This window comes from Choloepus didactylus, chromosome 19 (assembly GCF_015220235.1).
Source record: "Choloepus didactylus isolate mChoDid1 chromosome 19, mChoDid1.pri, whole genome shotgun sequence".
Lineage (NCBI taxonomy): Eukaryota > Metazoa > Chordata > Mammalia > Pilosa > Megalonychidae > Choloepus > Choloepus didactylus.
In genome coordinates this window covers 49,649,763-49,666,815 of record NC_051325.1, presented here as the reverse complement: position 1 = coordinate 49,666,815, position 17,053 = coordinate 49,649,763, and the positions used below count along the sequence as shown (strand labels likewise).

The window sequence follows — 17,053 nt, the reverse complement described above, 5'->3', positions numbered from 1 at the left end:
TTTTCATGGCCTCAAAACTGTAAGCTTATAACCTAATAAATTCCCATTGCTGGAGCCAATGCATTTCACGGGAAACTAAAACACACAGACATCATTCCAGGTTAGTAGATACAGATCTGAGACATGTTTTTAATAATGCTGTAATATTCCATGGCATGAACTTACAAAATTTATTCAGTTCTTCTCCAGGTGATGGACATTACGGCTGCATCCAGGTTTTTCCCACTGCAAAGCAAGTTGCAACACACAGCCTTGAACACACATCCTTAGGCACTTATGCTTTTATTTCTATAGAACAAATTTCTAGAAGTGGAATTTCTGAGTATGTATATTTTAAATGCTAACATGTTTTCAAAATATTTTCTAAAATGACTGGGAAAATTAATACGTAGGAAGTGCCTGTGTATTCATTCAACAAATATTTATCGAGGTGTGTGTTCTACACTGCCTCCCCCGTCAAGATCAAGTCTAGCGGCCTGGCTCATTTAGCTCACCCTACAATGGTTTCCTTACAAAAAGGTTTCCTCCCTGTCTCACTTCCCCACCCCCTTATTGGTGCTTCCCCCATAAACGATTTGCACTCAAGTCTTTGTCTCAGTTTCTGTTTCTAGGAAAAACCTACTGAGACACCTTGATTTGCAGATGAGGAACTAGCAGCAGGCAGTGTGGCTTGGTGGATCAGAGTGTGTCCTCTTAGCTGGGGGCCTGGTTCCAAAACCTGGTTCTACCACTTACTGTGTGGCCTTGAGCACATTCTTAACCTCTGGCTTCTCCTTTGTGAAATTGACATAATAGCTCACAAGGTTATTACAAGGATTAAATGATGTATGTCATTTGCTCATCATAAAGTCTAGTAAAAAATGGTATTAATCGTTAATATTAGAGAAATGAATCCTAGAGAGTACAAGTTGCTCACCTTAGGTCACATGGGAACTGGGACTCTTATGTCCCATTTCACACTCTTTTGTGTCCCCATGGGTCAGGGATTATATCATAATGGGGTCTGTGCCAGTTTGAATGTATTTTGTCCCCCAAACGCCATTATCATTGATGTAGTCGTGTGGGCAGACCTGTCGGTGCTGATTAGATTTGCATGGAAATGCACCCCACCCAACTGTAGGTGATAACTCTGATGAGATATTTCCATGGAGGCATGGCCTCACCCATTCAGGGTGGGTCTTGATCAGTGGAGCCATATGAATGAGCTGATGGGCAGAGGGAACTCAGTGCAGCTGTGAGTGACATTTTGAAGAGGAGCTACAGCCAAGAGGAACACTTTGAAGAAAGCACAGGAGCTGCAGATGAGAGACAGTTTGAAGACGGCTGTTGAAAGCAGACTCTTGCTCTGGAGAAGCTAAGAGAGGACAAATATCCCAAGTGCAACTAAGAGTGACAATTTTTGAGGAACTGCAGCCTAGAGAGGAACATCCTGGGAGAAAGCCATTTTGAAACCAGAACTTTAGAGCAGATGCCAGCCACGTGCCTTCCCAGCTAACAGAGGTTTTCTGGACACCATTGGCCATCCTCCATTAAAGGTACCCGATTGCTGATGTGTTTACCTTAGGCACTTTATGGCCTTAAGACTATAACTGTGTAACCAAATAAACCCCCTTTTATAAAAGCCAATCCATCTCTGGTGTTTTGCATTCCAGCAGCATTAGCAAACTAGAACAGGGTCCTACTCATCCTGGGTTTTGAATATTCCTAGACTTGTAGGTGAAGTAGGGTGTCTAGCAGTGCCGTCCAACAAAACTTTCTGCAATGATGGACACATTCTCTATCTGCTGCATTTTATATGATAGCCACCTGTGCCTACGGAATACCTGAAATGGGGCTAGTGCAACTGATGTAGTGAATTTTTAATTTTATATAATTTTAACAAACTTAAATAGCTACATGTAGCTAGTGGCTACCACATTGGACGGGTTGGGTCTAGAGAAGGGGGGTTGGGCAATAGTGGGAAAAATCTTTCTTAGTTCTTTTCTTCTCCCCCATTCTTTCTTTTCTCCTGTCATCTCTCCCAGGTTCATCCTCCTCACCATACCACTCCCCCACTTCCCCTCCTTTGTATGTGCCAGGTTCCATGAAATGAAGCAGCAGGGACTGTGACAACGTTGTATTTTCACATACCCAGCAAGGTGAAACAAACTCCTTTGTGATCCCAGTGTTGAAAGACAAGATGAATACCTGCTATAAATAAAGCTGAATAAAGATCCTTTTCTAGATGGCTTCCATTGTTCCTTGTTCCCTTATAGTATTCACGCTGAGATAATTTCCAGCTTCTCGGATTCTCAGTATTTATAAAACATACCATTACCTCATTTTTGTTTCATTAGATTTACAGATCACAAGACTACTTTGATCCTTATTACCAAGTTCATCATTAATGGTTTCAAAATAATGGTTCTTTCTGCTTCAGCATGAGCCCAACACAGAACTTCCTACTTGAGAATTCTTTTATCTCCTTCTTCTTACTTTTAACTCTCTAGTCTAGACAATAGAAGCTAATAGAGTTTTCCAAATGCCAGTGTGTGTTTCACATACAGGAAGATACTCCCCTGTGCTGCTCTGTAACCCCACAGCAAAAGCAGTAAAAGTAGTAATCTCTTTCTAAACCATCTAATCCTGATGGATGGCATGGAAAGGTCTTCCTGAGTCATGTATCTGATAAACCTTCGGCTCTCCCAGGCTACATTTCCATGGTCCCTTTAATTAACTCTGCAGGGTACAGTGAAACATGTGGGCTTAACAGCTTGACAGAGAAGTCTGTGAATCTTGACTAAGTGGCTTAGAAGAAGGACACATGCTTTAACCTCTTTGAGTCTCAGCTTCCTCACCAGTAAAATGGTGGTGAGAAATACTTACCCTTCAGGATAGTGGCAAGGACAAAGAGGACCTCTATTCTACAGGAAGCAGGCTATTGATATCGCTGAGAGCATGGACAACACCACTGGTAAACTGCTCTGTGACTTTGGGCATATGCCAATCTTTCTGAGTCTGTTTTCTCATCTGTAAAATGGAGATAATAATAATAACTACCTTTTAGGGCAGTGGGAGGATAAATGAGGAGATAGATATTCTATTGCATAGCCTCTGACACCTCAGCATAGTGCCTGGCTCCAAGAAAGCTCTTCCCCTCTTAGTAAGTCCTAAGGAGAGCTTCTGGCCCCAGCAGTTGATGACTTTCTTGAAAGCTGGGTTCTTAAGTTTTGTGTGTGTTGTGGACTCGCATGGCACCCTGAAGAAGTCTACGGACCCTTCTCAGAAAAGTGTTTTTAAATGCATAGAATAAGATAAATAGTGTTACGAAGAAAACCAATTATATTGAAATAGTCATCGAAATAATAAAAAGACAAATGTTGAGATATGTGTGCTTCTTTATTGATAGACTAAATAACAAGATCTAGTGGAAAATCTAACACTTCCATAATTTCAAAGCAATGATGAATGCAAACAATATTTCAACATCTCTGAAATAATTGTAATGTGATATGAAATTAGATTTCTATGGGTGGCATTGCAGCAGGCTCTGCTAATACTACTTTAGTTTGTTGCCTGCATTCATAATTGAAAGGAATGCTTAACTTCAGTGAGAGGTTAATGAGAATAAGGAAGTAGGTTTTTCTCACTCACGTTTATGAATCCCAGGTTGAGCCCCTCCTTTATGCACCCCTTTCTCCTAAGTTGTGGGCCTAAGTCAGTGATTAGGAGGTAACAGGTAAAAATCTCCTTGCATCCCATCACATGGGTTCTGATTAAAGAAGTAATTACAAAAAGAGTTGCACAGTCCTACAGAGTGTGTAACAGGCTGTCAGAATCTACTCCCAGCTAATACTTATGAGTACTTACTGTGTGGCAGGCATGGATCACAGTGCTTTACATTTGTTAACTCATCAACATTCACAGCCACCCTCTGAGGTAGGTTCTATTATTATCCCTATTTTACAAAGGAAGAAACTGAGGCACAGAGAAGTTAAGTGACATGCCCAAGGTCACACAGCCAGATAGTGGTGGAGCTGGGATTTGGACCTGGGTAGTCTGGATCCAGAAACTGTCCTCCACCATGCTATACTGCCTCCACCTGGGAGCAGGAAATGAAGTTTAAACTCAAACCTCCAGGATGAGGAGGGAAGAGGGAGGACGGGGATGTAGGAAAGGGGCTGGGAGAATATTTCAAGCAGAAGGAATGGGAGGTGCAAAGGTCCTGAGGTAGAAAGAACAAAGTGAATCTAGGGCCTGAAAGAATACCAATGTCATTGCAGGTTGGAAAACAAACGGGCCGTGGCATAACGTAAGACCTGCAGATAGAAAGGGCCCAGATTTTGCAGGACCTTGAAAGTGGCTTAAGAATGTTTGTTGTTATCCTAAGGGGAATGAGGAATGACAATCTATCTGCTTTTTAAAAACACCACTCTAGTTGCAGAGCATAGAAAGAACTGGAAGGAAGAAAATGTAGAAGCAGAGGGCCTGGTTGGGAGGCGATTGAAGTTGTCAAGGATTTATAGACGAGTTTACAGATTCAAGGAAGATTTGGGGGAAGGGATATGTCACACCGGATGTAGGGGTGAGGGATGGCCCACTGTGGTGGACTAACTTTCCCAAAGATGGTCAAACTCCACCTCCCACCCCATGCACTTTTCTTGTGACATTAATTTGAGGTTCCGCCCATCAAGAGGTTGGGTCTGTGTTCCCTTCCCTAGAATCTGGCCAGGTTTATGAAGCTGTGTGACTTCCAAGGCTGTGTCATAAAAGACAACATGCCTTCCACCTGCTCCTTTCAGGCCACTCCCCTGGAGAGCCTTGAGCTCCACATAAGCAACTGCCCAGAAGCCTCCAGTCTGCGAGGAAGTCTAATTGGCCATGCAGAGACCATGTGGGGGGTGCTGAGACCACGTGGAGAGAGAGACGTCTGGCCAGACCCCAGTGGCTCCAGCTCCAGCCACTCTCTGACTACATCCACATTAGAGACCCCATGCCAGAGTGGCCAAGCCCTTCCCAGATGCCTGACCCCCTGAAACTATGAATGAGAATAAAATGGCTGCTTTACACTACTAGGTTTTGAATCTGGAAAACTCACCCATCATAGCCTGTCTCCACTGCCTTGGCCAGTGATCCAGTTCCAACCCTCATAAGGGAGGATTGTCATTCTCAGTGTGGCTTGAGAGAGACCCTGAAATTTGGCAACACATGGATCTCAAAGAAATGATGGATAACATGAAGCAAACAAATATAAGAATCATTGGAGTCCCAGAAGGAGAAAAGAATGGTAAAGGGATAGGAAGAGTGTTTCAAGACACAGTTGGAGAAAATTTCCCAACCTTTCTAAATGACATAAATATGCAAATCAAAGATGCCCAATGAACTCCAAATAGAATAAATCCAAATAAACCCACTCTGAGACATATACTGATTAGATTGTCAAATGCTGAAGAGAAGGAGAAACTTCTGAAAGCAGCAAGAGAGAGGCAATTCACCACATACAAAGGAAACAACATAAGACTAAGTAGTGAGTGCTCAGCAGGCACCACGGAGGCGAGAAGGCAGTGGTATTACATATTTAGGATACTGAAAGAGAAAAATTGCCAGCCAAGAATTGTTTATCCAGCAAAGCTCTCCTTCAAAACTGAGGGAGAGTTTCGCTGTCCTCCCCCCTACGTGGGACCCGACTCCCAGGAGTGTAAATCTCCCTGGCAACGCAGAGTATGACTCCCAGGGATGAATGTGGACCCGGCATCGTGGGACTGAGAGTATCTTCTTGACCAAAAGGGGGATGCAAAATGAGACAAAATAGTTTCAGTGGCTGAGAGATTCCAAATGGAGTCGAGAGGTCACTCTGGTGGACATTCTTATGCACTATATAGATAACACCTCTTAGGCTTTAATGTATTGGAATAGCCAGAAGTAAATACCTGAAAATACCAAACTCCAACCCAGCAGTCTGGACTCCTGAAGACAATTATATAATAATGTAGATTACAAGGGGTGACAGTGTGATTGTGGAGACCTTGTGGATCACACCCCCTTTATCTAGTGTATGGATGAGTGGAGGAATGGGGATAAAAACTAAAGGACAAATGGGGTGGGATGGGGGATGATTTGGGTGTTCTTTTTTCACTTTTATTTTTTATTCTTGTTCTGGTTCTTTCTGATGTAAGGAAAATGTTCAGAGATAGATTGTGGTGATGAACGCATAACTATGTTATCATACTGTGGACAGTGGATTGTATATCATGGATGATTGTATGGTGTGTGAATGTATTTCAATAAAACTGAATTTAATTAAAAAAAGAAAAAAAATTGAGGGAGAGTTTAAAATTTTTACAGACAAACAAACACTGAGAGAATTTGTTAACAATAGACCTACCTTGAAAGAAATACTAAAGGGAGCTCTACCTGCTGAGAAAAAAAGAAAGGAGAGAGAGGTCTAGAGAAGAGCTCAGAACTGAAGAGTATTATATTAGTAAGGGTAACTTAAAGGTGAAAAAAAGAGAGAGAGAGGAAAAATAAATAGATCTAATAACTAAAAACCAAAGGATAAGATGGCTGATTCAAGAACTCCCTTCCCAGTAATAACTTTGAATGTGAATGGATTAAACTTTCCAATTAAAAAATACAGACTGGAAGAATGGATTAAAAAGTATGACCCACTGCTATGCTGTTTACAAAAGACTTATCATAGACCCTGCAACATAAACAGAACTGAAAGTGAAAGGATGGAAAAAAAATATTCTATACAAGCTGCAACCAAAAGAAAGCCAGAGTAACTATAGTGATATCAGACAAAATAGACTTTAAATACAAAGATGTCATAAGAGACAAAGGACACCATATATTAATAAATATATTCTTCCAAGAAAAAATAACAATCATAAATGTTTATGCACCCAATTAAGGAGCTTCAAAATGCATGACACAAACATCAGCTAAACTGAAGGGAGCAATAGACACATCTACAATAATAGTGGGAGACTTCAATACACCACTCTCTTCTATAGATAGAACAACTAGACAGAGGACCAATAAGGAAACTGAGAACCTAACAATATGATAAATGAATTAGACTTAACAGACAAATATAAATCATTACATCCCAAAGTACCAGGATATACATTCTTCTCTAGCATCCATGGAATGTTCTCCAGGATACATCATACTCTGGGGCACAAAACAACTCAATAAATTTAAAAAGACTGAAATTATTCAGTGCATATTCTCTGAGCATAATGGAATGCAACTAGATATCAATAACCACCAAAGAACCAGATCTTTCACAAATTTATGGAAGTTAAACAACACACTCCTAAACAACCAGTGAGTCAAAGAAGAAATTGCAAGAGAAATTGCTAAATATCTAGAGATGAATGAAAACAAGAACACAACATATCAAAACCTGTGTGATGCAGCAAAGGCAGTGCTGGGAGGGAAATTTATAGCTTTAAATGCATATATCAAAAAAAGAGCTAAAACCAAAGACCTAACTGAACTACAGAAGAGGCTAGAGAATGATTAGCAGACTAACTCGAAAGCCAGTAGAAAAAAAGAAATAACAAAGATCAAAGCAGAAATTAATGAGCTGGGGAACAAAAAAACAATAGAAAGAATAAATAAAACCAAAATAAATAAATAAATAAGATCAACAAGATTGACAGACCCTTAGCTAGACTTACAAAGTCAAAAAGAGAGAAGACCCAATAAACAGAATCAGAAATGAGAAGGGGATAATTACTACAGATCCCAAAGAAATTTTAAAAATCATGAGAGGAGGAGCTAAGATGGCAGCATAGAGAGGAGTGGAAGACTGTTAGCCCCCCCCGGAACAATCCATAAATGACCAAAAAACTAGTAAATAACCTGGAATAACTGCGGGGAGACAAAAGTGACTGTCCACTCATCATCCACCAACCTGAATTGGGAGGAATGCCCGAGATCGCAGCATAAAATCTGTAAGTAAAACTGCGAACCTGCACTGAGAGTCAAGAGCCCCTCCCTCACGGAAGCCTCGCGGTGCTAGAGAGCAGCACTCTCTCAGCCCAGCTCCAACTGGGGTTTTAATGTTAACTGTTCAATACAGACAGTGAATCCTCAACAAACAGACAGAGGCTTTTGGTGACAACTGACCTCGGGAGTGTCGGGGGACATATCTGTCTCAGGACGGGGAGCCCAGAGGATCAGGTGCTATCTCTGACTGATGGGTGAACCTGGGAGCTTTTCTGTCCCTTTCTCTCTCTGTGGAGAAAACCTCAGCTGTTTTCAGCCCGCAGCACTTTACAGTAAGACAGCCTCAGCCATTTTAAAATCAAAACACTTTGATCAGCAGAGTCAGAGAAACAAAGAACTTATTGATATGCAGTTGACCTCTCTGGAGGGGGCATAGCTTCCCAAGAGGAAAGGGAGGGGCCCAGCTCTACTGCCTGCCTTTCCAGAACCAGACCCCAAAGCCTGGGGGAGGAGAGCCACAGGCCACACACTCTTACACCAGCCAGTGACAGGCTGACAGGTGCACCTGCCAGGCAGAAAAGCACAGGTGTATCAATTCTCTAAGAAAACCATAAGGGAAACCAGATACTGAATATTTCCTCCTTCTGTGACCTGAGCCTGTTCTCATCTGGGAAAACCTGATTGGGGTGGCCTAAGAGGTCAGATGTCTAGACAACAGAAAACTACAACCTACACTAAGAAAAACGAAGCTATGGCCCAGTCAAAGGAACAAACGTACACTTCAACTAAGATACAGAAATTTAAACAACTAATGCTAAATCAATTCAAAAAGTTTAGAGAATATTTTGCAAAAGAGATAGAGGCTGTAAAGAAAACACTGGTCATACATAAGGCAGAAATCGAAAGTTCAAAAAAACAACTAGTAGAATCTATGGAAATGAAAGGCACAACACAGGAGACAAAAGACACAATGGAAACATACAACAGCAGATCTCAAGAAGCAGAAGAAAACACTCAAGAACTGGAGAACAGAACACCTGAAAGCCTACACACAAAGGAGAAAATGGAGAAAAGAATGAAAAAATATAAGCAACGTCTCCGGGAACTTAAGGATGAAACAAAGTACAATAATGTACGTATCATTGGTGTCCCAGAAGGAGAAGAGAAGGGAAAAGCGGCAGAGGCAACAATAGAGGAAATAATCAATGAAAATTTCCCATCTCTTATGAAAGACATAAAATTACAGATCCAAGAAGCACAGTGTACTCCAAACAGAATAGATCTGAATAGGCCTATGCCAAGATACTTTATAATCAGATTATCAAATGTCAAAGACAAAGAGAGAATCCTGAAAGCAGCAAGAGAACAGCAATCCATCACATACAAAGGAAGCTTAATAAGACTATGTGCGGATCTGTCAGCAGAAACCATGGAGGCAAGAAGGAAGTGGTGTGATATATTTAAGATTCTGAAAGAGAAAAACCGCCAACCAAGAATCCTATATCCAGCAAAGCTGCCCTTCAAATATGAGGGAGAGTTCAAAATATTTTCCAACAAATAGACAATGAGAGACTTTGTGAACAAGACACCCACCCTACAGGAAATACTAAAGGGAGCACTACAGAGTGATAGGAGAAGACAGGAGTGTGTGGTTTGGAACACAATTTTGGGAGATGGTAGCACAGCAATGTAAGTACACTGAACAAAGATAACTATGAACACAGTCGAGAGAGGAAGGTTGGGAGCATGTGAGACACCAGAAGAAAGGAGGAAAGATAAAGAATGGGACTGTGTAACTTGGTGAAATCTAGAGTGTTCAACAATTGTGATAAAATGTACAAATATGTTCTTTTACAAGGGAGAACAAGCAAATTGCAAGGTGTTAAAAATGGGGAGGCATTGGGGGAGGGATGCAATCAGCATAAACTAGAGACTGTAACTAACAGAATCATTGTATTATGCTTCCTTTAACATAACAAAGGCGATATACCAAGGTAAATGCAGATAAGAGGGGGGGATAGGGGAGGCATGTTAGACACTTGACATTGGTGGTGTTGTCGGACTCTTTACTCTACTTTGATTTAAGGTTGCTTTTCCTTTTGCTACTTCCTAGCTGTCATTTCTTTTCCCCTTTCTTTTGCCTCTCTTCCTTCTTTGATTCTCCCTCCTGCCTTGTGGAAGAAATGTAGACGCCCTTATATTGATAGTGGTGAAGGTGGTGAACACAAATATGTGACCACACAGAGAACCATCGATTGTTTACTTAGGATGGAATGTATGGTGTGTGAACAAAACCATCTAAAAAAAAAAAGGGTTGATGACAAAACCTCAAGGGCAATATATTGAGTGAAATAAGCCAGACACATAAGGACAAATACTGCAGGATCTCACTGATAAGAACTAATTATAATATGTAAACTCATAGACATGAAATATAAGGTACCAAAATATAGGATGAGGCTTAAGATTGGGGAGCGGTTGCTTAGTATGAGCAGAATATTCAACTAGGATGAACTTAAATGTTTGGAAATGAACAGAGGTGTTGGTAGCAAGATGTGAGAATAACTAACAGTGCCGAATGGTGCGTGAATGAAGTGGAAAGGGGAAGCTCAGAGTCATATATGTCACCAGAAGGAAAGTTGCAGGTCAAAAGATGAGAATGTATAAAACTGAATCCTATGGTGGGCAATGTCCACGATTAACTGTACAAATATTAGAAAACTCTTCCATGAACCAGAACAAATGTATGACAATACAACTGGAAGTTAATAATAGAGGGGCAAATAGGGAAGAAATATATACCTATTGCAAACTATATACTATAGTTAGTAGTATTTCAACATTCTTTCATAAACAGTAACAAATGTACTATATCAACACTACGAGTCAACAATTGAGGGGGGTTTGTTAGGGATATGGGAGGATTTGAGTTTCCTTTTCTTTCTTTCTTTTTTTTCTTTTTTCATCTTTCACTTTTTTTTCTTGTCTGGAGTAATGAAAAGGTTCTAAAAATTGAACAAAAATTAAGTGTGGTGATGGATGCACAGCTGTATGAGGGTACCAGGGGCAACTGATTGTACACTTTTTATCTTTGGATAATTGTATGGTATCTGAACAATCCCAATAAAAATTAAAAAGAAAAAAAATCATAAGAGGATATTATGAACAACTGTATGCCAACAAGCTAGACAATTTAGAGGAAATGGACAATTTTCTGGAAATACATGAACAACCTAGAATGACCCAAGAAGAAATAGAAGACCTCAACAAACCAATCACAAGCAAAGAGAGCCAATAAGTCATCAAAAATCTAACTACAAATAAAAGCCCAGGGCCAGATGGCTTCACAGGGGAATTTTACCAAATTTTCCAAAAAGAATTGATACCATTCATGCTTAATCTCTTCTAAAAAATTGAAGAAAAAGGAATACTACCTAAGTCAGTTTATGAAGCTAATATCACTCCGATACCAAAACCATTAAAGATATTACAAAATAGGAAAACTATAGGCCAATCTCTTTAATGAATATAAATGCAAGAATCCTAAACAAACTAATTGCAAATTGAATCCAAAGGCATATTAAAAGAATTATACACCATGACCAAGTGGGGTTCATTCCTGGCATGCAAGAGTGTTTCAACATAAGAAAATCAATGAGTGTAATTCAACATATTAACAAATTGAAAGGGAAAAATCAAATGAACATCTCAATAGACACTGAGAAAGCATTTGACAAAATTCAATATCCCTTTTTGATAAAAACACTTCAAACAGGATTTGAGTGAATCTTCCTCAACATGATAAAGGCGTATATGAAAAACCCACAGCCATTATAGTACTCAATGATGAGAGGCTGAAAGCCTTCCCTCTAATATTGGGAACAAGACAAGGATGCCCACTGTCACCTCTTTTATCCAACATTGTGCCAGAAGTTCTAGCCAGAGCAATTCGCCAAGACAAAGATATAAAAGTATCTGAACTGGAAAGGAAGAAGTAAAGCTGTCATTATTTGCAAATGATATGATGTTATATTTGGGAACTCCTGAGAATTTGATGATAAAGTTACTGGAAGTAATAAAAAAATTCAGCAGAGTGGCGGGATATAAGATTAATGCACATAAGTTAGTAATGTTCCTATACATTAGAAATGACCTAACTGAAGAGGCAATTAAAAAAAAAATTATATTCACAATAGCAACTAAAAAAATCAAGTACCTAGGAATAAACCTAACCAAGGATGTAAAAGACCTCTACACAGAAAATTACAAACTTTTACTAAAAGAAATTAAAAAGGACCTAAATAGGTAGAAAAATATTCTGTGCTCATGGACAGGAAGACTAAACATTGTTAAGATGTCAGTTCTACCCAAACTGATCTACAGATTCAATGCCAATTCCAATCAAAATTCCAACAACCTACTTTAGAGACTTCGAAAGTTAGTTACCAAATTTATTTTGAAGGGAAAGGGGCCTCGAATTGCCAAAAACATGCTAAAACAGAAAAACAAAGTGGGAGGACTTACACTTTGAGACTTTGAAGCCTACTATAAAGCTACAGTGGTCAAAACAGCATGGTATTGGCATAAAGATAGATATATTGATCAGTGGAATCAAATGAGAGTTTGAAAACAGACCCCCAGATATATGGTCAACTGATTTTTGGTAAGGCCCCCAAATCCACAGAACTGGGACAGAACAGTCTCTTCAACAAATGGGGGTGGGAGACCTGGATAGCTATAACCAAAAGAATGAAAAAGGACCCTTACCTCACAACCTATATAAAAAATTAACTCAAAGTGGTTCAAAGACCTCAGTATAAGAGCACAATAAAACTCTTAGAAGATAATATAGGGAAACATCTTCAAGACCTAGTAATAGCAGGTAGTTTCTTAGAACTTACACCCAAAGCACAAGCAACAAAAGAGAAAAATAGATAAATGGGAACTTCTCAAATTTAAAAGCTTTTGTACCTCAAAGGAATTTGTCAAAAAGATAAAAAGGCAGCCAACTCAATGGGAAAAATATTTGGAAACCAAGTATCTTGTATTCACTGCTCAAACTTTGGGGGTTTGAAGGGTTAGAGGATGTACACCAATCAAGTACCCCCTGACTTGGAAGGGAAGTTTTTATCCCAGAAGATGGCATCACTTACAGTTAAAAGAACATGTTCAATTTCCGGGAGGCAGATTTGGGAAAGCTCCCCTGTCTCCCGCCAGCATAAATAAACCCTCTTTTCTTTCTAAAATAAAAATAAACAAATAAAAGAGCATGTTCAGGTACCAAGCTGCATAGGCTTGAGTCCTGGCATGCCACAAACTCTCTGTAGAACCTCAAGCAAATCAACTGGCCTCAGTGGCCACATTTGTAAAATGGAAATATAGTAGCTACATTATAGGATTAAATGAGATAATATTTGTAAGGGACTCAGCTCATGGTAGGTACACAATAAATATTACCTATTATGTAAGTGAGATATCTAAATGGGAAGACACCAAGTTCTGAGCACTTGCTTCTGTATAAGAATGTCTCCTTACAGAATTAACTTTCTCGCCAACATAAAATCTTCTTCACATTATATTATTATAACTTGTTTATTGCTTGTATTCCCTGATAGGTTGTAAGTTCTCTGAGGGCAGGGACCTAGTCTGTTTTGTTCTCCACTCTCCATGAAGCCAAGCACATAAACACTCATTAAATGCTTGTTAAGTGAATAGATGAATACATCAAGTGCAGATTTAAGAACTGCCATACACCCCTAAACCAACAATCTCTTTCCTTTAGCTTGGTTATCTTAATCTAATACCATGATTCTTCCTTTATTCGAGAGGAAGGAATAAGAATCAACATCTGTTAAGTAGTATGTATTATTTGACAGGCTTTGAGCATTTACCTTTATTCTCATTAAATCTTGTAAAGCAGGAATTTTGATAACCATTTTGCCTTTGAGAAAACTAAGATTCCAGTTACCCCCTCTGGAATCCCTATTCTTTCCTTCAGAGCATTTATCTCAGTTTGCAGTTACACACTCAACTGTGATTATTCACCTAAGTCTCTCCACTAGACTGTAATCTCCAAGATAGCAGAGAAGGGTTTGCATTTGCTCACAGTAATGCATAGCAAGCTGGTGTATAAATCAGAGGGCCACCAAGCAGGTGATGGGAGCATATGAATGGGTGTGAAACAAACCTGGCTTCCCATAGTGTATTCAAATGCCACAGACACCATTTTTTTTAGCATGCACACTATTCACACTATTCACACGACCCTATGGGGTCTAAGGAGTTTTCTAACTAATAAAACAGCCTACCGGATTCATACAGTGATGGCTGTGATTAATAGACTGTATTTACAATTGTGTAAGCAAATTCTATTCCTTGTGACAAATATATTCTATAGATTAAAGAACAATACAATGTTTTACATGCTTCAAGGTCGACAGTTACATTCTGGGAAATTTGTTCTTCACATTGAATAAATATTCCAGGAAGAAATAAGTAACTCAAGAAGAACCTGTGCATCCATCTCCAGAAGACTTTTGCCTCTTGTCAGTGAAACTAATAGTGTATAAAACCTATTTAAATGTAAATTTAAATAAAACCTCTTCTCCGTCTCCCTGGTTTCTTTGTTCCTGGTGTTCCCGGAGGTCAAAGGAATACACAGTTCTCCAGTACACAGACCCCAACTTAAAGATTGCGAACTCAGGTTTGGAAAATTCAATAGATTTTTTTTTTTTTTTAATCTTATGCAAGACTAAATCAAAGTATTTGAAGATTTAAATTTTCATTTAGAGAAAGAATGTAATCTGAAAACGGGGGCGGGGGGGGTAGAGATGGAAGCTTGACCTTTGATCCTTTGGAGGAGGGACCAAGCCCGGGCCCCGACTCAGCGGGACGCCGTTTCTAGGCAACTCTGGGTGTTCAACCGCCGCTCTAGAGCTACTTCCCCGCCCTCATTGCTAGGGTGATCGACGCCCCAACTCAGCGCTGTCGTAAACCTGCCCGCTCTTGCGACACTGCCGCACTCGCCGCTGCGTGCGCGCCCTCTGCCCCGTCTCCAATCTCCGCCCCGGCCGCCATTGCCTCGTGCCCGCGCCGGTCGGTTGGTGGCGCCTTTGTCCTACGGCGGGCAGGTGGGCTGAGGCGGAGGCGGCATCGGCGGGCCTGAGGGGAAGGAGCGGCCGGGAGCCCGCCGTGCTGGTAGCGGTGAGTGCCGGGAAGCGGTGGCCGTCCTCCAAGCAGTAGGGCGAACAGGCAGGCCGTTGAAGTGGGGCACCGGGCCGGACGGGGAGGCTGAAGCGGGAGGGCCCGCTCAACGCGCGGCCGCGGCCTCGTCTCCTCTCCGGGTGCGCGCGGGGCTGCGCATGCCCGGTGCGTGGCGCGGCCTTCTCTTGTCTCGGCAAGCCCAGGCCCGGGCAGCCCGGACAGCCTGTAGTGGTCTCGGGTCCGGAGGCCGCCACAGCCGCTTGTCTGTGCGCGAACTGTCGATAATAGCCCTGCAGGCTTCTCTGTAGGGTAGGGGCTGCTTGTTCCTTGCCCGTTTTTCGAAATGGCGGAGTGAAGTCGCTTGCCTGCCGGTGCTCAGCGAGTCGGTGGCGCAGTCGGGAGTCGAACCGGGATCGGTGCGGCCCGTCTCAGCGGGCGTTCTCAGGCGTACTGCGCCGTGCGACGTGCGGCGGTCTGCCCCCCATCGCCGCCGCCGTCGGCCCCATGACCGCATCCTCGAGGCGTCTCCTTGTCATGTGACACCCCCACCCATTTTATAGACGCCGACCCCGGGCCTAGAGAACGGGGAAGGGAACTGTGTCCGAGGTTCCCCGGAAAATAGCGACAGAGCCAGCGCTCGAACCTGCTGGCTACCCTGTGTCCTGACCCAGGGCACTTTCCGCTACCGACAACTGGCCAGGGGCTGCTTTTAGGACGGCGTTTCCCAAATTTCAGTATCTCGCGTTCCACCTTTACGCCCTGTACCAACCTGTATTGCTCTTTAGTAAATGTTATTTTTTCTCTCTTTCATAAATATATTTGTGCAAAACAGAAACTTAAGTCACGAACCGTTTACTGGAAAGCCAGTTATTTTTCTAACGCTTATTAAAAAAAATAAATGTTTATCTATTAAAATAAACAGTGCGTCCTTGTTCCTCCTGAAATTTATTTTGCGTTCCACACTTTGGGAAACGCTACCCTAGGAGTGTGGGATTAACGCGGCTAATTGTTGTCCTCTTGGCTTTGGCTGTGTGCACAGAATTTTTCCCTGAGGCATAGCAGGTTCTGTGAGATGCCCTGGGATCTTCGGGGATGGTAATTAATACCATAAGCTTTCTCCTTGTAAACTCTTCTCATTATTCGCTTATAAGTAGTTAGTCCCAGGGATCTGCAAGAACTGTCTGTACAAGTGTACCTGATGTGCCTCCTCAGTTTTCTTTACAGCATTGTGGCTACCATCTGACCGTTTATAAGATGTCTCTCCAAACACTAAGGGAGCTTTTTTAGTTTCTGACAACTCTGGATTTTTATGTTTTCTGTATAAGTCAGCCTGGGTGTGAAAATTAACTTCGTGTTGATTTGTGAATCTGTAAAGTCCAAACTTCACATTGTGGATATTGGAAACCCCTTGACTGTGTGTGTTATCAGTTTCTATATTCTGGGTTCTTTGACTTTCTGTTAGCTTTTCTGTTTTTTTTTCACCCTCCAGATATTCTTTGAAACCTGTGACACAGTCTCTTAACCTAAAACATAGAAACACTGATTTTCCTTGTAGAATGTACTAGAGGAACCATATTGCAAGGCTCTGTGAAGGAATCTTTCTAGATGAAGGTTGTCCAGTGTTGCAAGCCTATGAACACCACCCCTTTAAAGGAGGTATTGGCAAATTAACTTCATCCTAAGTTAATAGTATGGTTTATTTATAGACTGTTCATAAGCTCTGTTTTTATGTGTGAGAGAGCAGATGTAGTTTAATTCTTTGAAAGGAAACTCAGTTCAGCTCAGGCCATTCAAGGTTTTTTGTTAAAGTCTGTGTAAAAAATTCTCCCTGTGTAAAAAAAAAAAAAGAAAAGAAAAAAAACTGTGTTCTATTGGGGTTTCTTTGATATAAGCACAGTGTAGTACCCATGTA

At 41.1% G+C, this 17,053-nt stretch overlaps 1 protein-coding gene across 3 annotated transcripts in view; it reads left to right on the top strand.

Annotated features, from left to right (window-relative positions):
- The first annotated feature begins 15,001 nt into the window (after positions 1-15,001).
- NCOA5 (nuclear receptor coactivator 5) overlaps positions 15,002-17,053 on the top strand; it is a 35,502-nt gene continuing 33,450 nt past the window's right edge. For all 3 annotated transcript variants that reach the window (XM_037811449.1, XM_037811448.1, XM_037811450.1), the window contains exon 1: positions 15,002-15,141. The gene's annotated coding sequence lies outside the window, so the exon portion shown is untranslated. The remainder of the gene's footprint in view (positions 15,142-17,053) is intronic.